An 11976-nucleotide genomic window follows, 5' to 3' on the forward strand; every position below is an offset into this window, starting at 1 on the left:
CGGTTGTGTTGATGAAGTCTTTAAAGATATTTAAATAACATATGAGACATAGACTAAAATGTTAAGTTTTTACTAACAAACATTCCCTGTGAATCAAGGAAATAAATGTGAGAGCTGGAGTATATTTCCTGTTGCAAATTTTAATGCAGTGTCTGTCTCCTCAGGATTTTATTTGAGGTGATATTGGTCATGACTTTGAAATGCGATATTGGCATCTAAGTCACTAGCACTTAAATTGATGCAAATAGCCAAAGATTAATATTTACAATCATAAACTTCATGGAGGAGACGAGGTAATATTTTGTTCTGCATGACACTTTATCGATCGACATAACATATATACTTTGCTGCCTTGCCCAGGCTGCCTTGGTCTCACAGGAGGAACTCTTTAAATCTAGAATTTCACATACGACTTAGTCTAAATCATGCTTCTAAGACAAAACATAATTGGACTAAATTTATAGTCTGTGATAGTAGCATTAAAGATTTTATTTCTTGATAGATTTCCAATACATAAACATTATGCTGTTTCAACTTCCGGAAATTGCAATGACATTGTAAAGACAAAACAGCACCAAATGTTACTTCGTTCATGGTTTAATTCTTATCATATTTAAACTGGAAAGTGAACGCCCTAAAAAAAACCCGATATGTTTATCTGCGTAATGTTAGTCAAACCTTGGCCACTTCTAAGTTTGCCTTTGATTCTCTAGAGCTACCTAAGTCTCCTTATCCGGCACTACGGCACTAGGTTTTCTAGTTTGTCCAAGTTTCAAAGCTGCAGCCTCTAATAAGTACATTTGGTCCTATAGCTTGGATACGTCGAGGCAGAAGCGAGATCCCATCTGTATTTCTGACTCAGCAAGTCAGGTTGTTTGTATTTGACAAGGCCTCTAACAGGTATATGTATATTGAATGGATTATGAAGCTGGTAACCATATGAACAGCGAACGCCTATCATCAATTCTTCGCGGATTTCAGTTTTACCTGTGTTTTTAGCAGGCAGACCTTTACTAACAAATCATTTTAGTAAGTTGCGCCGAAGGAATGACTACTCGTTTGCTTACATGAGACGAAGGACGTAAAATCAATAAACCGTTCTGTCCAAAATCATGATTTCCTCGGCTTGAGATGAAGAAAACTGAGAATCGTTCTACCTCGTATTTTTGGCTTTTAAAGTCGCCTCTATTTCAGTGACAATGTTACTAGATATTTTTATTCGTCTGGTGTGTAATCAAACTTCGTCGTATGGTACTCCAAACATATCAATCCTACAATCACATATTCAGGCTTTAAGGTATCATTACACTTTATCTCTGAATCATTCCTATCTTGCATGGTAAAACTGACCATTTTGATATGCATTGGTCGATCTACTGACCAGAGATGATACGGACCACAAGAATGAGTTCTCACCTAGATCCTGAAAACGGGGCAAGAAGTTTACATTCCTAAAGATAAAATCGGATGATGTGAAAATTTGTGCAAAAATGGAACAGAGAATAACCACAGGAGGCATCATGGGCCAGTGGCTAGAGCAGTGGACTCACGATCACAGGATGGTGAGTTCGAGCCCCGGCATGGCCATGGTGTTGTGTCCTTGAGCAAGGCACTTTATTCCTCATTGCTTCTCCCCACCCAGGAGTGATGGGTACCTGGTAGGACAGTGGTTGTAATGTGTGTGTTTAGCTCTGCTGCGCTTATTGGCTGCACATGTGAGCTGTAGTTTGCTCCCCAGGGAGTTGAGTGGTATCATATTAGGTCCAGTGACCAGGGGTAATAATAATTGTAAAGCGCCTTGAGCACATGTACTTGTGGATATGTGCGCTATATAAGAACCCAATATTATTATTATACGACATAAACAATGAATGTTGATACTGGTTGATATGGTCGGCTGATGTACGTGATTGCCAAAGAAAGCGAAAACAACTGAATGGTATAGAGGTTGATACGTGTTATTTAAACGATAAGAATGACTTCAATTTGTTCTAATCTTTTTGACAAGCATCGTCCCACGATGTAAGACCAAGAAGGGTGTTATGTAAAAAAAACCCAAAATTTACTTTCCATGAGATATCAATTTATAATAAAAATATTTCCTCATCGTGTATGCCACTATAAAAAGCATGTATCCTCTCATCCCGCAGCAGTTTTATGGTATGAGCATTTGTTTAATTACGATAATTACGATGCATTCGTATTTTTTTCAGAATGGAAGTGGTTCGGTCGACCTCCATACAGGAGGACAATGCATTTTGTGAAAATGTGACCCTAAAATAAGTCTGTTGCCATGGCAATACTACTACACGGCAACTATAGTCGTAAATTTCCATCATACGGAGAACTCTCGCGACTTGTGAATTGTAATTTGTGTGAAACTTTTTGTTTCATAAAGTTTCCCAACAGCATCACACAGCATGAATTTTTTTAACTCAAATTAGACCTCGATGTGATGTAAACCTTGGAACGCAAAAGTCGGCTCTTGAAATACGACAATTCAAATCGTTCAGCAAAGCCGTAACACCGAAGTCTGGAATTCACCTTGAACAAGCGTCACACGTGTCACAATATCCTGTCACAGTGCTTCCTTAAACTTTTGCCAAAACGTTCCCCGGGAAACTTTCAACCACTTAGAAATCAAGAATAAAATAATGTGTCACCGTGCACTTTTACATGTTCAGAATGATCTCGTTCCTAAAGTCAGTGTACCGCACGTCAGACTTTTGAGACTTACAGTACATTTGTCACGTGACAGAAGTGTAAGCTGAGGACGCTCGAATTTTGCTGACGAACTTCAAACTATATCGACCGTGGACACAATTGCAAATTTAATTTTGAAGTAGATTTAAACGTAAACACCGTCGGACAAATTGATTTAGCATTCGATTCATGCTTAGAAACATTAAAACTGCTAATTCAGCAATTCTAGTTATCAAGTTAAGGGTCTTTTGTTTATTGGATCAACACAGTTACTACCGCGAGATTGGTTGAGATTCTGCCACAAGTTTGAAATAGTGCGCTGGGCAACGATGATTACAACAGCTTACTACATGTCATCGTATTTTGCAAAAAAAATGAATTTTTATGACATTATACCCATTTTTAATATGACACTTGTGTCAATTCCACCGTGTTCACCCTAGCTATTGAATATTGGGCTTCCCTATAGCGTTATATACTGTGTTTGTCGATAGATTTGTGGCAACTGATGCGAACATAACCATCGGATAAAATAAGCTTGACAGATATTATACCAGCCAAAGAACATTTGCGATGTAAATGTCATACATTTACATTCAGTGATCTGGAACTTTATTAACCATGGAGGATGTAGTGCGCTTACTTTAGGACAAGTAATAAACATATGCCTCGTCATATCATCATCCGCATTGCTGAAAGAAACGACGCCCTCACGCGAGATGAAAAGAGTTTTCAGGGGAACATCTCTGTGACAACCTAGTACTTTACTGTGCCATTAAACCAACCGATGTAGACATAAAACAGTCGAAAGATGGAAGTAAAGATGCGTTGATTTGAAAATACAAGTCTCACAACATTTTGCCACTTATTGCTACATTCCAGTTTTAATCTCGATGAAGTGGGATTACACCCTCGAAACCTTAAAAAAAAATTTTTGTTTGATGTAAAGAATAGAGTGTCATGAAGATGTTATATATATATATATATACACTGGGATTGTTCCGAGCTCATTTAAATCGGCAGTTGTTACTCCATTACTGAAAAAACCTTCACTTGATCCAGACATCCTGAAAATTACAGACCCATCTCTAACCTTCCATTCATCTCAAAAGTTACAGAAAAAGTAGTTGCCAAGAGACTCAATGCCTATCTCAACAGTAATTCACTTCTTGAACCGCTCCAATCTGCCTACAGAAAATTCCACAGTACTGAAACTGCACTTCTAAAGATCCACAATGACATTACTCTCTCCCTCGATGCTGGGCAATATGTTATCCTTGTAATGCTTGATTTATCTGCAGCGTTTGACACCATCGACCACAACGTTCTGCTTTTACGCCTCGCTCATCTGGGTATTCAAGGTACTGCCCTCAAGTGGCTTTCATCATATCTCACCAATCGATACCAGTCCGTCATAATTCAATGGTCATTCGTCACAATCAACTCCACTTCAATTCGTTGTTCCACTGGGATCAATTCTAGGACCGCTTTTATTCACTCTCTTTACTATGCCCCTTGGACAGATAATCCGAAATCACAATCTTAAATTTCACCAATATGAAGATCATAACCAACTTTATATGGCCGTCACAAAAATCAATGGGCCGACAGCAATTCTCAGATTGAAGACTGGATGATATCAAACAAATTACAACTAAATGTTGGCAAAAAAGAAATCCTCCTTATTCGTTCACGATATGATCACTCACCAACCACCAGTGACAGCATTCAAGTTGGATCAAGCTCCATTCAACAAGCAGACACAGCACGCAATATTGGATTCCTGTTTGACAGTAGCCGCGATTTCAAGAAACACATAATTCAGACCTGTCAGAGTATCTATCTGCTTATCCGCCGTATTGGATTCATCAGGAAATATCTCTCTCAAAAGACCTGTCTGACTCTCATGTATTCAACTCTTTCTGCCAAGCTAGACTACAGCTCACTACTCTACGGTTTACCGGACTCATACATCAGATTACTACAAAGAGCACAAAACTCGGCTGCCCGTTCTCATCACAAAAACAAGCAAAAGGGATCACATTACACCAATCCTGAAGGAACTTCACTGGCTCCCCGTGTCTTACAGAATTCAGTTCAAAATCCTACTTCTCACATATAAATCAATACATGGACTCGCTCCTTCATACCTGGCTGAACTCATTGAAGTCAACACCCCTAGCAGATCTCTCCGATCAAGTTTACAAACCACACTTAAAGTTCCACGAACTCGGTTAAAATCATACGGTGACAGATCCTTCTCCTATTCCTCATCAATTCTATGGAACAAACTGCCAGCTCCTATTCGACATTCGCACCTTCAGATCTCTGCTTAAGACTCATTTCTTCAAGAGAGCTTACCTGTGACCTAGTGTAAAGCGCCAGTGAACATTGCTGATGGATACTAGGCGCTATATAAATTATTTATCCTATCCTATATATATATATATATATATATATATATATATATATATATATATATATATATATATATATATATATATATATTATATGTGTGTGTGTGTGTGCGTCTGTGTGTGTATGTGTGTCAAACTTGATAGATACACACTGCCACACCCAGTTGTTTGATGGTAGTGGTAGTCTGTATCAATCAAGTTTTCTTTATCATCCCACTCTACTCTCCACTGGGGATCAACTGCTAACGTCCTATTGATAATAATATATATATATATATATATATATATATATATATATATATATATATATATATATATATATATATATATATATATATATATATACATGTATATGTGAGCGCTGAGAGAGAGAGAGAGAGAGAGAGAGAGAGAGAGAGAGAGAGAGAGAGAGAGAGAGAGAGAGAGAGAGAGAGAGGAGAGAGAGAGCGAGCGGGAGAGAGAGACAGAGAGACAGAGAGACAGAGAGACAAAGAGAGACAGAGACCGACCCGTAGATAGATACTAGATGTACTAGATGTTGGATAGTAGGACAGATGGATGGACGAGAAACCTAGTTTTACCACTCAGATTGTATGGTGCTGGATACAGGATAGAATAAACCACTAATAAACTTATTCCGTGAGTGAATATTGCAATTCATTTCTATTTGAGGGTATTGATTTCAAGTGTGATGTACGGGCAAGACATGATCGTGAAATATTGTTTACATCATTTGCAAACTGATCATGTCTTGTTCCAATGGTGGTTGCAGTTTAGTGTCGAGTGAATGAGTTCTAACACGAATGCAATAAAAGTAGCACCACCTGTTTGTCAGCATGGGCGCACCAACCATCATCAGATAAAAACGTATCAGGCATGAAAACATTAGAGCAAGGCAGTGGCAAAAAAGGCGAATACTATGGAACGCCATGACTGGTCTAATATCATGTTGTCCTGGGCATTCAATATATGGCTTTCCATAGTATACCGACATGTACATTCCGCTTCGGTTGTACTGCAGTAAATGTTGTAACTGTATTTGTATTTACTTTGTCTAAGCTGTTGCACCCATGCATTGCTTTACGAAAGTCTCCCCGTCTTATAGAAATCAGTATGAGTAACCCTTAATCACCGAGTTTCTCATACAAATTTGTGTTGTTTACAATATGGATTTTACTCATAGTTTTATAGCGTTATTCAGGTATGCAGCTTGTCTCTGTGTGTTTATTACTGATGTTTCCACTACAAAACAGTAATCCAGCTTTTCTAATCTTTCTTTGACTTGAAAAGTTTTTCAATATTATTGCTGGTCATAACATCCCATTTGGCTACTTATTTTAAATCTGTCGCTGTCAATTGCTTCCTGATTAAATGGATACAAATACACAAACATAAGTTCATTTTTACTTCAGCAATTTATCATTCGAACTGATAAAGAACTCTTCCTATAATCGTTCAAGTTGTTAGGCTGAAACTAATGCAAATTGAAGATTGTATACGTTTGGAACTGTTCGGTCTATGGGTTTCTGCAGCAGATAGCAATGGCGTAGATGTATTGGCCGTTTCCTCCGTTGACAGCAAAGCATTTTTCATCTGAAAAAGCAAAACATTCTTTCTTTTACGTTTATCATACGACAAAGAAAGGGTGTCATATACGCAAACACACATATACACAGTCATGCGCACGACTAGACTAAAAGATCCATCGCTCTTTACGCTCTTTACCCGGGGGGGGGTAACTCCCATAGATGGCTATACGGGGAGGGTCGCGCGAAAGGGGTCGTTTTTTGCACTGTTTGGTATCAGAAAGGGTGTACTTTTCACGAGGTGTTGTTATGAGAAAGGGTCCGGTTTTAAACACAAACTGACATTTGTTAAAAATCATGCTGTCAACACTGGAAACCCATGTATCTACATCCCAGATTTACCATCAATATTTCCGATCTGTCGGTTTGACTGTTGGTACCCCTGGTACGCAAGGCGAGTGAGTAGTATCTGTATACGTATGGTATTGTATGTTGGCGGGGTAGCGTGAGTTGCTATGCGGGTCAAAGGTCAACCCCACGCTACCCCGCCAAGAGATAGCTGCGTTTCGACAACTAGGTATCAGAAAGGGTAGGTTTTTTTGCTCAAAACTGGTATCACAACAGTTTGGGTTTCCATGTTCGTGCGGAGCCCCCCCGTACTATTAGCCATGGAGTTACCCCCCCGGGGCTCTTTCGCTCCCCTCCTCTTACGACTGAACGTGGTCTGTCACATGGGGCGGCGAGATGAAAGAAATTTAGTCACGCCTACAGCTGTTTCTGATATCGCTAAAATATGTGAAGTTTATGTAGAGTGCTGTTGAATATTTATTGAACCAAGTCCCCTCTCTGCATAATAAATGTGGTGGTCATGGCAACGCTGTCAATCAATTACGATTGTGCTCCCCAGTCTGTCAACACAATATTGTATATATTCACACGTGGTAGGAATTAGTCAACAGGCGAGTAGTTCTGCTCTCAATTGGTTAATTTTCAAATCACAAGGGCTGCTTCCTTAAAATGATCATTGAAAATCTAGTAAAACCATCTTAAATCAGGTTGTGAGTGATGAGGGACATAGTTGGCCGGGGGAGCGTAGAGGGCGCCTTCGAGTGACGGATCTTCCAGTGTGTGTGTGTGTGTGTATGTGTGTGTTGGTGGTGGTGGTGGTGGTGGTGGTTGTGTGTGTGTGTGTGTGTGTATGTGTGTGTGTATGTTTGTACAAAAAAAAAACCGCGAAAATAACAACTTATTCTTGACATTGCTTGTAAGCATTTGAGTGTATGAAAATACTTTTTCTGGTTTACATTTTGAACTCTTCAGAGGAACAACACAGTGTATCTTTAGCTTTATGTGTAATATAAAGCTCGCTATCTTCTGCGTGTACACACTTGTTGATCACATGTGAAGAATATGGTACGCACATGTGGACATATACAGCTGTGAAAAACCTACTTTCGATATAAGTGCCGTCATTCATCAAGTGATAGGTCAAAGAACTGCATCCTGTGAGGGTCCAGCCTCTATTACACGATACCAATGCCTTGCTACCACGACCACCGTGACCTTTGACACTCCATTTCGCTCGGCATTCAAGGTTAGGGGCGAGAACAGTAGGCTGCATTTGCAGTTACCCCTGTATATGAAGAAAAAAAGGGATATCGTTCTCTGAGAATTGATTACGGAAGTAAACTCAACCTGTCCTGTACATATTTTCTCTTAATGTTGATGATAATACATAATACTAGATAAATGTAGCACATGAATAGTTTCTTCCCTTGTGATATGTGATATTATTTTGATTGCCGATATTACTTTGAGGAAAAGTATTGTCAGGAGCTTCAGAGATTCCCAATAGATAAATTGTTAATGCGCAAGACTGTTTGAGGTAAACCTTTAGCCTATTTGCCAAATGAATAACTTTGTTTAAACAAAATGAAATGTTTGATAACTCACCTTTACCACGTAACCGTTTTGAGCGAAGCATTGTCCATTTCGTATAGATGTCAACCGTTGGGTGATAAGTGAATTTGGCGCGGCTCCATCGATGTATTGCCAGCGAGTGCTTGCAGAGCATCCTGGAAAGTCAATGACAAACTGGATATTGTGCAAGACATAACACGACTATATTCTGATTAACATGAGGACTCGAGGGCCGATATCAGAATACCCTCGTGATAAGAGGCTCTATCTAAAGAATTGACTGAGCATTTATTATGTTCCCAAGATATTGAGGGAGCATTAACACAGCACTTTATTAGTTCGAGGAAGCCACATAAAAACTGTAGCCAGATCAGATCGTAGTCGATGGATTAGAAAAGTTACAGTAATAGCATGCATTTGGCGGTATAAGGTTTAAACCCCACAGGGTGAGAGTGGCAACTGCATCAACGGTTAAACAGAGCTCGAGTTTTGTGTAAATTGAAAACATGACTACAGCAGGGTGGCGATCGTCCTGTTTATTTCAAACTTTATTTGTAACTTGGTTGTTTGTTTCAAAGTGCAGTGCCGAATTACTGAACATTTTCAAAAGACTTGATATTAGAACGCTGTTAGTCAGAATGTGGAAGATGAAGAATATTTCCATCACATTCAAGAATATTGGGCTCTCCCATTAATCCATAACACAGGAACTCATTATCTCTACTTCTATCTGTTTTTTTATCATTTCAGTGTGACTTTCCTTTTGTTTGTGTAATGCTGCTATGGACACATTGTCAGAAATAAACTTCAATAATAGGCTTATCCTCCAAGCTGATGGTAATATTTACGTCAAACTTTGGCCTGCTAGAACGTTATCTCAAAGAATAAATGCTATTTTCAGCCCATCTCAGAGCTTTCCGAGCCCTGAGAAAAGGATGCACACTCTATAAAAACAAACTTACTTCAGCCAATAGGTGTTCCAGACAGGTGTAGCACAGCGATTCAGTAAATATTCCCTATTCTAAGAAATAACAGTGACGCGACCGTCAATTCGTAACTCAACACAGACACAGACACAGATACAGACACACACAGACACACACAGACACACACACACACACACAGACACAGCACACACAGCACCACACACACACACCACACCATATATATATATATATATATATATATATATATATATATATGAATAGTCATCTCTCTCTCTCTCTCTCTCTTTCTCTCTCTCTCTCTCTCTCTCTCTCTCTCTCTCTCTCTCTGCGCGCACCACAATATATGTAATATTGTAACAGACGATAACATAGTCTCTTACTACTGTTTTTTACGCAGAAGGTACAAGCCACACTTTGAAGACATGTGTAAAACCATAGACAGTAGAAAAACATACCATAGACAGTTGAGTTTTTCTACTGTCTATGTTTATCTACTGTCTACGGTAAAACACGCACTTCTTACCTGTAAGATGGACTGCCTTTCCCGGCACACGTAATGACACAGTACTTCTAGCATCGTCTCCCCTACCGGAAAGTGAAGCCCGCGTATAGAAGCACTCAAGTCCCCTGCTTACACAACACCTAGCATATGCTCTAACTCCTGCCGAATAAAGAAGTTGACGAACATTTTATATATATTCTAGTAACCATGGAAAAGCTCCAATAATCTTCTTGATATCGCAAGTACTCAAGTTTATTATACATCTACCATCGACAACAATAGAATTTTGCATGCATTAAAAGATGTACGGAACGCCCGTGCCGTAACACGTACGGTTTCAAGCACGGGCGTCCTGTAACAATAAAAAGTAAGAGATTGCATATGCGACGCCCTCAACGACGATCTGAAGTGTACGTTTCGTCTTTAGGTGTAACCGTGGACGCGCGCGCGTTCGTTCGACTTGTCTCACGTAAGCGAGAAAAACTGTCGGTATGTACATGTAGAGGCTAATACGTATTTAATTATGTTTTTATGCATGTCGTTAAGTCTCTGGTGCATGAAACTTGGATCGGCGATTGAGTTGTAATTCCCAAACAATGAGCCTCATTGTTCATCAGCTATGACGTTGAACGAGTTACATTTTACCAAAAATTTGAATAGTGTTTGAAAGAAGCTTTTATCATTCTGCGTATCAAACTACGCATAAGTGACATGGCACCAAACTTTAAATATTAAAACATACGTTTACGGCGAGACGAGTATCGGCTTTCAGCTTGGAAATTAATGTACGTCGTCCTCCTGTCTTTGGAGGCAAATTGAAAACAGAACAGGCAAGTCACTCACATTTTGCAGGCATATTACAATGGCATGTTATACCGAAATCTATATTGCGGAGCACACTCCGTAGATAACACTTGAAACACTATTAATCGCCCATGAATATTCACTATAGATAGATTTACCTTTCCCTTTGTAACCGTTTCGTGCAACACAAGTTGGCTTCCCTCTGTTCGATACTTCAAAGAATTCTCCGTCACGAGTTCCATGTCCCCTGGTCCGGGTACATAGCTGCTACAGCCTGTCATTTCTTCAGATCCCTGGCAGGACACCCTGTGGTGGCGTCGTCCCCGGAGCCAGAAAGAGACGACATTCTAGTTGTGCACCTCAAACCAGAGCCTACAGTGAGCAAACAAAAACCTGGTTCCGCGACATGTATATTGGGCCTTTCAAACTATGAATTCTCTACGGAAAACTGAGCCAAACGTATATTGACTGATGCTACGTCTTGGGATATGACGTGGTTGTTCAAGTATTTCAAGATTTATTTGAAAATTCCTTAAATATGCAAATTACCAGCTAAGTCAGCTGACGTGAAATGCGAATATGTCTTTCACTACTGATAACTACTGATCAACATAACGCAATATTTTATTTTTTTTCAACTTTTCAACTTCTAAATCATCCTTCTTTTGTTTATAAATTTCCTTGAACACTTTAAATTCAAATAGTCACAACTGTGTTCTTTTTTTCAAAAACAACACACCACTATTTTATGGGTATATTGTTTTTAATGGGAAAATATGCTTTTATAATTATACAGTATTTTACGATCACATCTTCCCTTATTTAACCCTCATTGTGTAATATTTTCATAGGATTAGTACCCCACTTTTCCTCCATGCTTCGTTATCCACCTGATGTTTGTTTTTTTTCTAACGCTCACTTTTGTATAAACATTTCGAGCAATATTTTTTATTGACTCCCTGAATATCATTCTGAAAATCTGCTTTTTAGAGATTATTCAAATTTGCTGTCACATTATTCTTATGTTAACCATGTTTAAAAAATACAAAACAAAGCAATTGGCGATATCTAGGCTTTCAGAGCATATACATTCTGGGCACGTTACGAGCTCAATTGTTTGAGGGAAATTTATTGTTTGTAAAGGCCAAATAGACAAA

General features: G+C 39.0%; 1 long non-coding RNA gene across 1 annotated transcript; it reads right to left on the reverse strand.

The window, feature by feature from the left end:
* Positions 1 to 8637: 8637 nt before the first annotated feature.
* Positions 8638 to 11185, reverse strand: LOC139132447 (uncharacterized). The gene is made up of 3 exons (XR_011552295.1): positions 10978 to 11185; positions 10037 to 10174; positions 8638 to 8721 (listed from the first exon to the last, which is right to left on the reverse strand). It is a non-coding gene; the product is annotated as an uncharacterized lncRNA (long non-coding RNA).
* Between the last annotated feature and the right edge of the window lie 791 nt (positions 11186 to 11976).

The sequence above is a fragment of the Ptychodera flava genome, chromosome 5 (assembly GCF_041260155.1).
Source record: "Ptychodera flava strain L36383 chromosome 5, AS_Pfla_20210202, whole genome shotgun sequence".
Taxonomy (NCBI): Eukaryota; Metazoa; Hemichordata; class Enteropneusta; family Ptychoderidae; genus Ptychodera; species Ptychodera flava.